At 37.1% G+C, this 11579-nt stretch overlaps 1 long non-coding RNA gene across 2 annotated transcripts; it reads left to right on the forward strand.

Moving 5' to 3' along the window:
• Window positions 1-266: 266 nt before the first annotated feature.
• Window positions 267-10301, forward strand: LOC110348644 (uncharacterized). 2 transcript variants are annotated; one of them, XR_002394055.2, is made up of 5 exons: window positions 267-405; window positions 1952-2066; window positions 5563-5620; window positions 5869-5976; window positions 6265-10301. It is a non-coding gene; the product is annotated as an uncharacterized LOC110348644 (long non-coding RNA). The 2 variants fall into 2 exon arrangements; XR_002394057.2 differs by lacking the exon at window positions 5869-5976.
• Window positions 10302-11579: the final 1278 nt, after the last annotated feature.

Raw genomic sequence — 11579 nt, forward strand, 5'->3', positions numbered from 1 at the left:
GAATCAATATGTTGAGGATATATTATAATCTTCAGTTTTAGAGATGGGAAAACTGGGGCTTAGAGAGTTTGTAAAAATTGGTCCTCAAGTTTATAGGTACCAGATGCAGAATTCAAATCCGCCTTGGTTCTATCCCAGGGCCTATTCTCTGTGGCCAAGAATGCTGTATCCCAAGACTCCTATGCTGCAATTCTAATTCCCAGAGCCTCAGAATGTAAAGTGAGGTCATAGTGGTGATTCTGAATCTAATGACTGGTGTTCTCATGAGAAGAGATCAGCACACAGACACATGCAGAGTACAGATCGTGTGAAGATGAAAAAGGCAGCCGTCTTCATACTGAGGGAAGTTTCAAAAGAAACGAATTGTACTGACATCTTGATCTTGAAATTTTGCCCTCCAAAACTGTAAGAAAATTAATTTCCATTGTTTAAACCAACCAATCTGTGGCATTTGTTATGGTAACCCTAGAAAACTAATACAACCACCAGTATATCTTTTTAATCACATCAGAGAGGAAAGATATCCTCTCTGGAAATAATTAGTTGATCTGGGAAAATCACCAAGTCAAATACAAAGAATTCTGCTCTTTTCCCTCTCTCCCCGATGTCCTCTATCTAGAGAACCTTCTCATATTTCCTGTGGTAGATTACCTTATTGTTCATCAAATATTCACTCCCCTGATCTCCATGGATAGAGATGGCTCATCACTCCACTGTTGTTTACTTGTTCACATGACCTACTTTAGTCACTGAGATGCTGGCATGTTGTATGTGGCATGTGGCACGTGGAAGGTAAACAGAAATGTGTTTGAACACTAGCTTTGCTTTTCTTGCCCTTGAAACACATGTTGAGATAAACTGAGCATATCCTCCTGCTTGAATTAGTTCAGCCTGGCTCAGCCAACATGCAGCTGACTCTTAGACTTGCAAGATAAAGTTTTACTGTTCAAAACTACTGACATTTGAGATGGTTTTTTTGTGTCCTGTGTGTGTGTGTATTTATATATTTATTTGTAATATTTATGTATTTATATATATATTTATTGTGGTGACAGTTGATGCATGTTTTGACATTTTATTCCGTGATATCTATAAGCATGTTTTATATCTGGGTCAGTATACGCAATCCAAATCTTCCTCAGGATATCTTGTTTGATTTGAGAAAAACCCTCATAACAAGTATTTCCTGTGTCCTGGAGCAAAATTTTAGAGATTCATCCAGTTATGCTTAATGGTTTATTGCACTTCTGGAATCTCTAAAGGGAAGCTTGGGCAAAAGCTGCTTCCAAAGAATCAAGTCAGTGAATGTCATTGTTATTAATTATTAAGGAGCTTAAACAAAATGCAACTTATCAAAGAAAAAGGCACTGAGGAGAGAAGAATATACAAATATAGTGGAAAACCCAGGATAGGGTAATGAGCAATGCCAAATACAAACTTCATGTTCTTTATTCTTTTGGGGAACAACCAAATAACCATCAAAAACAGGATGGATTAATAACTTGTAATCTATTTATATAATAAGATACTTTATAACACTTGTTATGAGTTGAATTGTGTTTCCTACTGAACTCATATATCCTAATGCCCTACTGGAGAAAGTGTCTTGATTTGAAATAAGGCCACTGGAAATGCAGTCAACTTAGTCACAAGGATTTAATAATAGAATGAAGGCCAGCCACTAATACAAAATGACTGATAACCTCATACAAAGAACTGCATGTGAGAAAAGAGATGCACACAGGGATTACACCTCCATGTGATAGTTACTTGGGCATGAAGGCAAAGAACAGGTGATACATAGATGAACCCAATAGGAGGATATGCACACAATCCACCAGAAGCTAGGACAGAGTCACAGAACAAGTTCACCCCAGGAATCAATTTCACCACAGCTTTGCTCTTTGATATCTGGCTTCTAGCATTGTGAAAAATAATTTTTTTGTTTAAGCCACCAACTTTAGGGTACTTTGTGATAGAAGCCTTAGGAAACAAATACTGGAATAGAGGAAACAGAGCCCTACCACCTGCACGTCATGGATGGTTCTTCTGATGAATCTGCATAGGTAAAGTTAGATATTAATTACATACCATAAAAGTCCATTTATATAAATTTCACATACAAAAAATTAACTTATAGTAGTTTAAGGAACCTAGAATTCTGTCATAGTGTGTTTCTTAACTGTATTGTGGCTGCATAGGTGGGTGTATTCACTTTGAAATAGCTTACTGAAACTATTCTGAATTCTTATGATATGTGTATTTGTTTATTTTATGCTGCACACCAATACAAATATTTGAAAGCAGCCCAAGCGCCCATCAACTGGAGACTGGATAAAGAAAATATGTTTTTTTATAAAATGGAGTGCTACTCAGCCATAAAAAATGAGAAATTAGAGACATTTATAGCTAAATGGATGCACATTGATGTGATACTCTTAAGTGAAATACATAGGACACACATGTGTAAATACCGAATAGTTTCTCTAGTGTGAGAAACTGAAAGTGTAAATAAGGACTAAAAGGTAAAATAGATAATGTGAAATAGAAAGAAAAGGGGTAAAGAGGAGGGGGCAGTGTGGAGGAGTAGGGGATAGAAAAGAAGGGAATGGGATTAATATAAGAAAATGAAAAAATGGAAACAAAGTCTTTGGAAATAGGGAGGGATGGAGGGGTTGAAGGGAGGCCAGGGGAAGGGGGAAAAATATGAACCAAGAGAGATTATGTAAAGGTGCAAATTTCCAATGATGAATGTCATTATATTGTATACCTAAAATGTACCACTAAAATAAAAAATTTTTAAAAGTAGCAATAAATGAGGAAGAAAATTTTAATATTGTTAATGATACTCTTGTATTTTTTCTTTTAATATAAAAATTTGGTGAAATTATTTTCTATGTACATTTGTGTCAATAATTTTAACTTAACTAGTGAGCTAAGCACATTTTTCCACTCAATAAGTGTCAGAAAAATTAATTCTCTAAATTCTCTAAATTTTTCTGAAATGTCCTTTTACTAAATATACTTTAAATACAAGACAATGAAAATTGTCAAAATATTTGTATATGTTATTTAGAGAATAAAAAACCATGGAAAGAAACTTAAAAAAATATCAATAAGGAGATGTTATGGGAGAAGAGATCGAAACTAGTGGACTGGAAGCAATACCTGACACTGTAAAAGAGTACCTGTGAAGGCGCATGGGAACTCATCCATAGCCCAGTGGAGTATTTGCCTCACATAAGAAAACAGACACTTCTTTGCTTGCCTGGAAGACACTAGAGACAGAATAGCAGAAGTGGGGGTTATGAAAACGCATCAGTTTCTACTTTATCAGAGTTCTTTTCTTTCCTCTATCTCAAGTAAAATTTGAGTTTAGGATTCCAAAAAATATTGTTTTTGGCAAGCCTCTTTGCATTTTCTAAAATCCATCTGAAGCACTATCCACATCTCTGGCAAAGTCAGGGAGCCCTTGTGTCTATATGACATGATCCTGTTGCTATGGGTAACTGAGTGTTTACTAGAGAAAATATTACCAGTTAATAATAGCCTAGATGGAAATAATAGCCACTGCTAGGCTTTCAGTGTTACACACCATCAATTTCCAATTTGCTGAAATAGGTGTAATTTGCTTTTTGAGCTTGAATGCATGACTTTTTCCAGGCGTCCATGATTCTACTCCCACACCATACACCACAGACCTATACCCACATGCTCACATGCTTCTAAAGAATGTTCTACTTGTCCAAAATGATGATAGAGGGAAACTGTTATGTTGGAGACTTGTCATGATTTCAACAGTAGGAATAATGAATAAATTATAAAGGTTACTATTTACTGGCATTGGTTGATAGTGAAATCACAGAGGGTATAATCACAGGAAGAGTGTAATTTATACTATTTCTTATATTCGCCCCTTTTCAGAATCTCATTCCCCAGAAGGAAATCAAACTTCAGATATGTTGAATTATTTTGTCAAAAGTTATGCCTATGCATAACAAAAATGCTTTTGAAGTATTCAACTCACTGAGTAGACTATTTAATGCATTTGTTCATTTATTGATTACATTTTGCCATTATTCATTCATTTAGCAAATATTTACTGAGTTCTTCACCCATCTAGTTCTTGGGGATAAAGACCCTGCTTTAGCTCTCAAAGGACTCTCAATATTTCAGTGAAATTGTCTCTAGTAATATCAGCCCTCACACTGACTGCCAACAGAGTGCAGCTTGGGAGGACTCAGATCATGACTCAGATTTCATGTCCTCTCACAATCAGCCACCTTCCACCCATGTGTTGATTGGAGGTTGTGTGCAGTCATGGGGGTGGGTAGGCTGTTGTCTAGGCCTATGGGAAGGAAAATCTCTCCTTCAACATCTGGAAACAAATACAGCCTTGAGAGTTCCAGCTGCTTCCAGAGAAAACCTGAAGAAATACTTAGCTACCATGACAACCGGCTCTATCAGATTTCTCCACATCTGTGAGAGCAGGACAGTCAGTGAGTGGTCCAGTTGGTATGAATATGAATAAGAGGTGGGGCTCATTTTTGGAGACTAAATCTCTTAAGTCAGTGGTTCACAAGGCTCAGTGTATAGGAGAATTACTAGCTAGGGAGAGGAAAGGTTAAGGCAGATCTTCAGTTATTGCCTACTCAGTGTGATTCAGTATTTCCAAAAGGAAAGTACAAGAATCTGTATTTTTAACAACCTCTAAGCCTGTTTTGATGAAGGTGGTCCCAAGGCCATATTTCTTTCGAAGAAGAGACAAACTGCCATTTTGGATATAATGTTCTAAAAGCAGATATTGAAGCAGATCAACTGAGAGGCAAAGGGGATCAGTCACAAGAGTTATGTTCAGTGTGATAGATGGAAAGCGTGGCGTAGTATTAGTGGATCTGGAGAAGGGGAAGTGGACTTTGAAAAGATTTAGAACTTGGAGTCAATAAAGTTTTGAGAAAGATCAGATTGGAAAGTTGAAAATTTACAACCACGACTATCCATATTACCTGGAGAGAGATGCCTTAAATGAAGAATTTCATTTTGTATATACTGATTTTGGCCTGTGTGGATTGTCCTTCAGTCCAGCACCTACTAATGCCTGCTAGATTTTTAGGCAGAGAAATTATAGTGAGGTAGTTGGGTTGGGTGAGGATCTGAGGATGGGGATTAAAGCACTCTGACTTAGGGAGGTCACGGTATAGAAGCTTCTTGTGTAAGAAACCCTGACAGTGAGCTACTCTTTCTCCCACAGAAGCCTGAATTCCACCACTGAGGCAGAGAGAGAATGGGAGGGGAGTTTGTGACCCACTAAGCTCACATCAGTGGAATTCTGGCCTCACCTGGACCTGCCAGCAAATATGTGGGATCACATGGTGAAGAAGACATGACATTTAGTTAAGAGGTTGCTTTCTAAGCTACTTACTAGATGAATAAGTACTGGGAAGTATATTTCTTATTCTAAGAGGTTAAAAACTGAGTGGTAAGTGTAAAAAACAGCTATTTGATTTGGCTCTTTTGTATCTGTCATAAACATATATCCCATTTTGATATATTTTTCTTTAGAACAGAGGCTGGGATTCTATATCCTATGGACCTAATTCATCTACATCCATTTTTTAAGGTATTGTTTATTGCTGTTTTCCTCTCATGATAGGAGAGTTTTGTAGTTGACAGAGACTAGCCCACAAATCCAAGATGATGTACTATCTGGGTTTTTGGAGAAAAAGTTTGTCAATGGTTGACTTAGCAGAATCCTTTAAAAAGCTGGGGTTACTAGGAGGTATTGACTGAACAATTGATATTAATAAAAATGATGAATTGCATAACTAAAGTGACTGATGTTTATCAAATACTTTTTGTTCATGTTAGCCTAATGAGTTCCATGAAAGGGCTCTGAGATGGATATTCTGAATCCCTATTTCTCAGAGGAATAAATGGAAGAGGAGAGGCGAAGCAATTTTCTTGGCTCTGATTTTGGTAAATCACAACCAGCACTTCGAATGCGTGGTTTTGACCACTTTGGTTCTACCCTAGAGCTGAGGGTATCTATTTATGGGGACAACTCATCTAGTGGGATTCCTAAAGTGCTGAGATATCTTTTGAGCTCCTGGGCATCTCAGTACAAATCTCAGCAATAGAAATTCATCTTATGGATCAACAAGTCCCTCTTTGAAGATGTAAAATAAGGTGAACATGCTAAATCTGGCTTTGAATCACTTGCATTTTGAGAGGAAGTCTCTTAAGGAAATGCACTTCTCTTTACAGGAAGATATGTTGCCTGGTGGGGAAAGGAGCTGCATGAGGATTGGCAAAGGAGTGAGAGGTGGAGAGCAATATTGCCAGGCCTGGCCAAGACCCAGAAGGGAAGATCTGGAGGAGTGGGCATCAGGAAGTAGAGGGAAAGGAAAAGGACAAGCATCCAGCACATGCCAATTTATTCTTCTTCCTTATGATTCTCCTGCTTAATTGGTGTTACTGAGAGAGACTGGTACTTCGACAAACAGATCATGGGCTTGACTTATTTTAGTGATTCTTGCATTCTTATCATCTTTTCCTTGCTGCCCTCTGACCAACCTCTTGTCTTACCTCACAGTGATCTATATACTCACAGCCTCGGCACTGACAAGCTTCTTGATGATGAGCAAGTTGGCTCTGAGAGAATTCCTTGCCAAGAGAGAAGTCCTACACAAGGAGAATGCTCCCCACCAGAGCATCAGTAGAGCAAATCTGTGGATTCTATTTTCAGGCAGGCTATAAATTCTGGACACGGCATTAGTTAAGAGAAGATGGGACATCAGTAAATATCAGGGTCACATGGTTTCCAGTTAAAATGGAATCAGCATGACATTGATATGATACATTGTGTTCTTTGCTCAGAGATGTTCTTGGGTGACACAGGAAACTTGGGATGTTTCTTCTCTGCCAAGTAATAATCAAGTGGGGGGGACTGGAATGGAAAATTAGTTTTGTATTTGAATGTCCTTAGAAAGAAACTGAAATTACAGCCCCTTATGTTGGTGGTACCATCTTAACAGAGTGAAAATAACTTGTTTTTCTGTCTCACTTTTCAGTGAGTGATAGAAAATGGTGTACGTGATAAAGGAGTTTTCATTTTCAAAAAGGATTTCCAAAGAAAGACTGGAGTGGATCTATCACACCATCGCCCATAAATGTGTATAATTATTACATGTTACCAAAAAGTTTTTAAAAGAAAAAACATGAAATAAAATGACTTGATGAGAAGATAAATTTATCTATTTTAGTGTACTTATAATTAAATAGTTTTATTAGAAAATAAAACTCAGTACATTAGATTTTTACAATTGTACCACAGTCTATATTATTTGGAGAACTTCATTAATATGGCAGGGAAACATCCTTTGCATAATAAAATGAAATGAATTGAGACTTGTAGTTTATAGGTCCCATGTCTGTTCTTACTTATATTGGATAGCTTCAGAAGAGTCATTACCTTTTAATGCTTGATTTTCTTATCTGCTTAATGAAGAGATTGAATTAGACTTCCAAGTTTTATCTCTCAATATAATTCTGTGCTTCATTTTGGCCATGGACTATGATCAACATTTGTTTTCCCCCCTTTTGATCCTTTGAGAGGACATTTTCTCTTGAGCTGACTCTTTAAATTATTATACTCAGAATCCTGATCCTTTAGTATTATCCTTCCCAGTCATTGTAGAATCTCTGAGAATCTTGATTTCCTGGAATTTGAAGATGTGTGGATTAGAGTCTCGCAGCTTATCTAAAACCCCTGTGACAAATCACCTTTGCATTCTTCCTGTTCTCCTCCAGGGACCAACAGCCTGCTAGCTCCAAAGCTCTACCATATGAATTTATCCTGGCTTAATTTTCATTGCATCAACTTTGAGCAAAATATGACATAAGCCTCTGACATAGTAGATTTAGTTAAGGGTACAGCTATTCTATTATTTAAAAAACCATTTATTTGGGTAATACAATAGTCTTATTGCTTTTACAACAGTGTATCACATAGCCATTCCAACCAAAGCTTATGAATCATTATGATTTCATCAAGTCTGAAGAGAAGGAATGACTGGCTGGTGGTGTGAATCAATGCCAGAAAAATCACAAAACACACAGTTCTGCTTTAACATTTATGAGTGTTACATGTACAAAATTGATTCATGGGGAGAGAGGAAGGATAGAGATAGGAAGAGAAGGAGAGAGAGACAGAGGCTGCTGACAGTGATGGTGGATTTTATAGTATTATAGAGGGAGCAGTGATATTCCAGGCTGTTCTGAAGAGCCCATTTGGAGTTGTCTCTTTATAACACTAAGACATGTGAAACAAGTATATCATATCACTTTATCCACTGTGATTTTTCCCACTTCATTTCAGTTGTTTGGAGAGCATGGGGTTAATTGACATTAAGCCCTCAGTTTATAAGAACATTTAGCCAAGGGAAGGTTGGCAACTTTAAAGCTTCTTTTATAACACATATGTGGGGTCAAGTTTTCTGTTCTGAGAGAGCTTCAATGTTAAGAATTCTGGATTTTCTTGGGAAATGAAAGTTTAATAATGGAGTTGTCAGAAGCAGTGGTCAAACTCTTGATAATAAAATCATTGGATAAAAAAAACAAGCAACATCATGAGTTAGCTTCTAGTATAGGAGTTGTTAGGAGCAGAATTCTCTCATGAAGTTGGCTGTAGGAAGTAAGGGCATAGTTAAATTTCAGCTGAATTTAATTTTTTACTTAAATGGCATTATTTGATTTCAATTCCATCACATAATTCAATTCAAATTATGTAGAATGATACCTTAAGTAAACTACTAATAGTCTAGGTTTAATGTTAAGATTCCAGGCTCAAAATCTGGGATACTTAATTTCGTCTAAAATATATGCATGTGCATTGCAATGTATATCGTGAAAGAAAACAAATGATTGGTTGAGAAAGTAACAAAATTGAAACTCAGAGGAAGAAGAAGTCATGGAAGTCTCTAGTCTTGGAATTGTTCCTTGCAATGTGACAAGCAGAAAGGAGCAGGACAAGTGTATCTGTGACCTTCTGATTTATTTGAAGTTTAGCTGATTTGGTAGCATGATCCAATCCTTCCTTTTCGACATTTGTCCCACAAATATTTCCTGTGTTAAAAAATGGGAAGCATCTTGGTTATGTGTATGTGTATGTGTATGTGTGTGTGTGTCGGGGGGGAAGGGTAGTGGAAGATGGCAATTCCAGAGGGTTTTTCTTTTCTGTCTTTTAGTTATTTTGTGGTCCACGCTAGTTATTAAGCGCTGATATGCTGATCTCATTTGTGATTGATGTCGAGCTCTTTGGAACTCTCATCTGAACAACTGAACACACCTTTTTGGCCACTCAACTTATTATTCTCAAAAATAAGGATCCCAAATAAACTCACGTGCAATCATAATTGTAGACAAATACTTTCAGCAATCCCTCTAATGTGTAAAACAGATGCTTTTCCTGGAATATATATTTCATATGAAGAGAACATGCTAATTGTTACAAAATTTTAAAATGAGAAATTAAAATTGGATTGATGATTTGATTTTGTCAGAGTTTAACAAAAGCCTTGCATATGACTCAAGACTTTGGAGGAAAAGTGGAGTTTGGATTAATTCCAGGCAAAGAGTTAGACTTGCTATCATTGCTACTGGATTATTTTGACTTTTGGAATGTGATATGTGATGTCCATAACTGGGAAAAGAAGCTAAAAAAATCATTAGCCCCCAATTTGATGGGAAGCCTATTTGATTAGAAGCAAGCAGCTGTTTAGATTTCTCTCCCTCAGCCTTTTTTCAGGGTGCTCTGGGCAGTTCTGCTTTTCCCTGTCCCAGAGCTCTAATGTGAGCCTCAGGTGGAGACTTTGCCTCTTTCCAGCATTTTCCAACTGGAACAGGCCCTTTGCATTTTTGTCCTCCAACCTCATTTCAAGCCTTTCTTTAGTTCATGCCATTCATCTTCCTGTGTGGATGCAGTGAGTGTCCACAACACAGCCAATGATCTTGGCCAACTTGCATCAGGCTCATGTGCTTTGAGGGAGACTGTTTCATAAGCCCTCCTTTTTTTGGCTGGATTTTTACTTTTTTATTGTATGAAGAAATGACAAAATTTCATAACCAAATAATAAGAGAATAACATAGTTATTATACTGTGTGTCATTATCTTCAAAGTAGTTACTCAGAGTACAAGATAAACCAAAAAGATTCTTACAAAAAAGAAACAAACAGATAATAATACAAAACTTTCTTTTCAATAAACTAAGATAAACTAGTAGTATAGATGAAACAAATTAGTATATACATTGAAATATTTTTAAAACAACAGAATGTTTAATTTGGGGAAGTATTTGAACTTCTCCCCTACTTCCTATTTATTTCTCTTCTATTTTGTTCTTTATTGTGTATGATAAGTATAAATATATAAATATTTTTTGTGTATTTCTCATATAAGAGGAGCCAAGTGATATTTAAGTTTGTGTGTCTAAATTATTTCACTTAACACTATGTTCTCAAGGTACATCCATTTACCCGCAAATCCCTCACATTTATCTTTCTTTATGGAAGCACAGTACTCCATTTTGTGTAAATACCACATTTTCCTTATCTATTTGTAAGCATTCTTAACTCAATACTTTCGGAAAAAAATAATGAGACAATATTTGCTCACTAGGAATTTGTAATAGATATTTGACAACCAAGAGCCTGCTCTGTTCCTAGTCTTTCCTGGGGTCGCCAGTCTTTTCCTTCAGTCACTGCAAGATGCACCTCCCTTCTCCTGCCTGCCTACATTACTCCTGCTTCTGTTTTTCACATACCTGCCTCTTGGAATTCTGATTTTGAAGCCACTTTTAGCTTTTTTTCCCTAAAGTCACTGTAGGTCTTTTCTTGATGCCTCTGTTTTGATTCTCCTACACACTTGCATACTTCTTCGGTATATTCTTGGTGTATCCGGTAAAGACACTCCCTGTCAGAAGCATATATGTTTTCAACTCCTTCATGCTTTCTGGAGCCTTCAGCTCTGCCAAAGAAAGTATTTCAGAAAAGCCTTCTGAAAGTTTTTTTATTTTATCTTTTCTCTGGGCCACGGATCAAGATATTCCATCTACCTCATTCGTAATTCCTCTTTTCCTCTTCCATTGAGGTGCCTCTGGAGTGTGCATGCACACCACCTGGAGCGGCGGGAGAGCGGAATATGGGTGAAAGCTTTTAACCTGCACCCACTGTGTGTCCAGGAGATGCAGATGCTGCTGGCTCCATGGCAATATTGTGAGTAACAAAGCTGTGCTCTTCATTGTTTTCATTCCTTGGATGCTGTGGTAGTTTCCTAGGACTGACTGTCACTACAAGTTACTACGAGTTGAATAATTAGCTGGCCCAGGCATGTAGCTCAGTGGTAGAGCACTTGCCTAGCATGTGTGAGGCCCCGGGTTTGATCTCCAGCCCCATAAAAACAAAACTAAACAAAAGATCCGATTAGAGAGTAATAGTACATTCTGAAGTACTGGGATTAAGATTTCAATGTAGCTTTTTGGAACTGTTCAACCCGTGACACGGATCTATTCTATTTTCCAATC

This window comes from Heterocephalus glaber, unplaced genomic scaffold (genome assembly GCF_053883595.1).
Source record: "Heterocephalus glaber isolate CG9 unplaced genomic scaffold, H.glaber_assembly_v1.0 deba00000122, whole genome shotgun sequence".
In the NCBI taxonomy this organism is placed as follows: domain Eukaryota; kingdom Metazoa; phylum Chordata; class Mammalia; order Rodentia; family Bathyergidae; genus Heterocephalus; species Heterocephalus glaber.